We start from the raw sequence: 4,911 nt of genomic DNA on the forward strand, positions 1-4,911 counted from the left end.
ATTTTAGAGGATAACGCAAGTTATGTCTGGGTTAGTTCTGGGATTTGCCCTCATCAGGATCAGAGTTTCGCGTTTTTCACATACTTGTTGAACAGATCCTGGGTTTTTTCTGGTTTGGATCACGTAGAAATGTGTTACCACACTGAAACTGTCGCTTAAACCTGGTTTCGATCAATATTTTAGAGAATAATTCATGTTAGGCCTGGGTTAGGTCTGGGATTTGACCTCATCAGGCTCAGACTTTCGCGTTTTTCACATACTTGTTGAACAGATCCTGGGTTTTTTCTGGTTCGGATCACGTAGTAATGTGGTACCACACTGAAACAGTCGATTAAACCTGGTTTCGATCAATATTTTAGAGAATAATTCATGTTAGGTCTGGGTTAGGTCTGGGATTTGCTCTCATGAGGCTCGTACTTTCGCATATTTCTCATACTTGATGGCCAGATTCTGGGCTTTTTCTGGTTTGGATCACGTAGTAACGTGGTACCACACTGAAACAGTCGATTAAACCTGGTTTCGATCAATATTTTTGAGAATAACGCAAGTTATGTCTGGGTTAGTTCTGGGATGTGCCATCATCAGGCTCATACTTTCGCATACTTCTCATTCTCGTTGGCCAGATCCTTTTCTTCCACTGGTTTGGATCACGTAGTAATGTGATGCCACACTGAAACAGTCAATTAATCCTGGTCTTGATAAATATGTTAGAGGATAACGCAAGTTATATTTGGGTAAGTTCTGGGATTTGCCCTCATCAGGCTCAGACTTTCGCGTTTTTCACACACTTGTTGAACAGATCCTGGGTTTTTTCTGATTTGGATCACGTAGAAATGTGTTACCACACTGAAACTGTCGCTCAAACCTGGTTTCGATCAATATTTTAGAGAATAATTCATGTTAGGTCAGGGTTAGGTCTGGGATTTGACCTCATCAGGCTCAGACTTTCGCGTTTTTCACATACTTGTTGAACAGATCCTGGGTTTTTTCTGGTTCGGATCACGTAGTAATGTGGTACCACACTGAAACAGTCGATTAAACCTGGTTTCGATCAATATTTTTGAGAATAACGCAAGTTATGTCTGGGTTAGTTCTGGGATGTGCCATCATCAGGCTCATACTTTCGCATACTTCTCATTCTCGTTGGCCAGATCCTTTTCTTCCACTGGTTTGGATCACGTAGTAATGTGATGCCACACTGAAACTGTCGCTTAAACCTGGTGTCGATCAATATTTTAGAGAATAATTCATGTTAGGTCTGGGTTAGGTCTGGGATTTGCTCTCATGAGGCTCGTACTTTCGCATATTTCTCATACTTGATGGCCAGATTCTGGGCTTTTTCTGGTTTGGATCACGTAGAAATGTGTTACCACACTGAAACTGTCGCTTAAACCTGGTTTCGATCAATATTTTAGAGAATAATTCATGTTAGGCCTGGGTTAGGTCTGGGATTTGACCTCATCAGGCTCAGACTTTCGCGTTTTTCACATACTTGTTGAACAGATCCTGGGTTTTTTCTGGTTCGGATCACGTAGTAATGTGGTACCACACTGAAACAGTCGATTAAACCTGGTTTCGATCAATATTTTAGAGAATAATTCATGTTAGGTCTGGGTTAGGTCTGGGATTTGCTCTCATGAGGCTCGTACTTTCGCATATTTCTCATACTTGATGGCCAGATTCTGGGCTTTTTCTGGTTTGGATCACGTAGTAACGTGGTACCACACTGAAACAGTCGATTAAACCTGGTTTCGATCAATATTTTTGAGAATAACGCAAGTTATGTCTGGGTTAGTTCTGGGATGTGCCATCATCAGGCTCATACTTTCGCATACTTCTCATTCTCGTTGGCCAGATCCTTTTCTTCCACTGGTTTGGATCACGTAGTAATGTGATGCCACACTGAAACAGTCAATTAATCCTGGTCTTGATAAATATTTTAGAGGATAACGCAAGTTATATTTGGGTAAGTTCTGGGATTTGCCCTCATCAGGCTCAGACTTTCGCGTTTTTCACACACTTGTTGAACAGATCCTGGGTTTTTTCTGATTTGGATCACGTAGAAATGTGTTACCACACTGAAACTGTCGATTAAACCTGGTTTCGATCAATATTTTAGAGAATAATTCGTGTTAGGTCTGGGTTAGGTCTGGGATTTGACCACATCAGGCTCAGACTTTCGCGTTTCTCTCATACTTGTTGAACTGATCCTCGGTTTTTTCTGGTTTGGATCACGTAGTAATGTGGTACCACACTGAAACAGTCCATTAAACCTGGTTTCGATCAATATTTTAGAGGATAACACATGCTAGGTCCAGGTTAGGCCTGGGATTTGCCCTTATCAGGCTCAGACTTTCGCGTTTTTCACATACTTGTTGAACAGATCCTGGGCTTTTTCTGGTTTGGATCACGTAGTAATGTGGTGCCACACGGAAACGTCCAATTAAGCCTGGTCCTGATAAATATTTTAGAGGATAACGCATGTTAGGTCTGGGTTAGGTCTAGGATTTGCCATCATCTGGCTCATACTTTCGCATACTTCTCATTCTTGATGGCCAGATCCTGGGCTTCCACTGGTTTGGATCACGTAGTAATGTGATGCCACACTGAAACAGTCAATTAATCCTGGTCTTGATAAATATTTTAGAGGATAACGCAAGTTATGTCTGGGTTAGTTCTGGGATTTGCCCTCATCAGGCTCAGACTTTCGCGTTTTTCACACACTTGTTCAACAGATCCTGGGTGTTTCTGGTTTGGATCACGTAGTAATGTGGTACCACACTGAAACAGTCCATTAAACCTGGTTTCGATCAATATTTTAGAGGATAACACATGCTAGGTCCAGGTTAGGCCTGGGATTTGCCCTTATCAGGCTCAGACTTTCGCGTTTTTCACATACTTGTTGAACAGATCCTGGGCTTTTTCTGGTTTGGATCACGTAGTAATGTGGTGCCACACGGAAACATCCAATTAAGCCTGGTCCTGATAAATATTTTAGAGGATAACGCATGTTAGGTCTGGGTTAGGTCTAGGATTTGCCAACATCTGGCTCATACTTTCGCATACTTCTCATTCTTGTTGGCCAGATCCTGGGCTTCAACTGGTTTGGATCACGTAGTAATGTGATGACACACTGAAACAGTCAATTAATCCTGGTCTTGATAAATATTCTAGAGGAAAACGCATGATTGGTCTGGGTTAGGTCTAGGATTTGCCCTCATCAGGCTCATTCTTTCGCGTTTTTCACATACTTGTTGGACAGATCCTGGATTTTTTCTGGTTCGGATCACGTAGTAATGTGCTACCACACTGAAACAGTCGATTGAACCTGGTTTCGATCAATATTTTTGAGGATAGGGCATGTTAGGTCTGGGTTAGGCCTGGGATTTTCACTCACCAGACTCATACTTTCGCATTCTTCACATACTTGTTGAACGGATCCTGGGTTCTTTCTGGTTTGGACCACGTAGTAAAGTGGTACCACTCAGAAACAGTCAATTAAACCTGGTTTCGGTCAATATTTTAGAGGATAACGTATGTTTGGTCTGGGTTAGGTCTAGGATTTGCCCTCATCAGGGTCATACTTTCGCATTCTTCACATACTTTTTGAACAGATCCTGGGATTTTTCTGGTTTGGATAACGTAGTAATGTGGTACCACACTGAAAGAGTCGATTAAGCCTGGTTTCGATCAATATTTTTGAGGATAACGCATGTTAGGTATGGGTTAGGTCTGGGATTTGCTCTCGCCAGGCTCTTACGTTCGCATATTTCTCATTCTTGATGGCTAGATCCTGGACTTTTTCTGGATTGGATCACGTAGTAACGTGGTACCACACTGAAACAGTCAATTAAACCTGGTCTTGATAAATATTTTATAGGATAACGCAAGTTAGGTCTGCGACAGGCCTGGGATTTGCCCTCATCAGGATCATATTTTCGCGTTTTTCACATACTTGATGGCCAGATTCTAGGCTATTCCTGGTTTGGATCACGTAGTAACGTGTTACCACACTGAAACAGTCCATTAAACCTGGTTTCGATCAATATTTTAGAGGATAACACATGTTAGGTCTAGGTTAGGCCTGGGATTTGCCCTCATCAGACTCACACTTTCGCATTCTTCACATACTTGTTGAACAGATCCTGGGTTTTTTCTGGTTTGGATCTCGTAGTAATGTGGTACCACACTGAAACTGTCGCTCAAACCTGGTTTCGATCAATATTTTAGAGAATAATTCATGTTAGGTCAGGGTTAGGTCTGGGATTTGACCTCATCAGGCTCAGACTTTCGCGTTTTTCACATACTTGTTGAACAGATCCTGGGTTTTTTCTGGTTCGGATCACGTAGTAATGTGGTACCACACTGAAACAGTCGATTAAACCTGGTGTCGATCAATATTTTAGAGAATAATTCATGTTAGGTCTGGGTTAGGTCTGGGATTTGCTCTCATGAGGCTCGTACTTTCGCATATTTCTCATACTTGATGGCCAGATTGTGGCCTTTTTCTGGTTTGGATCACGTAGTAACGTGGTACCACACTGAAACAGTCGATTAAACCTAGTTTCGATCAATATTTTTGAGGATAACGCAAGTTATGTCTGGGTTAGTTCTGGGATGTGCCATCATCAGGCTCATACTTTCGCATACTTCTCATTCTCGTTGGCCAGATCCTTTTCCTCCACTGGTTTGGATCACGTAGTAATGTCATGCCACACTGAAACAGTCAATTAATCCTGGTCTTGATAAATATTTTAGAGGATAACGCAAGTTATATTTGGGTAAGTTCTGGGATTTGCCCTCATCAGGCGCAGACTTTCGCGTTTTTCACACACTTGTTGAACAGATCCTGGGTTTTTTCTGGTTTGGATCACGTAGAAATGTGTTACCACACTGAAACTGTCGATTAAA

This window comes from Colletes latitarsis, unplaced genomic scaffold, assembly GCF_051014445.1.
Source record: "Colletes latitarsis isolate SP2378_abdomen unplaced genomic scaffold, iyColLati1 scaffold0018, whole genome shotgun sequence".
Taxonomy (NCBI): Eukaryota; Metazoa; Arthropoda; class Insecta; order Hymenoptera; family Colletidae; genus Colletes; species Colletes latitarsis.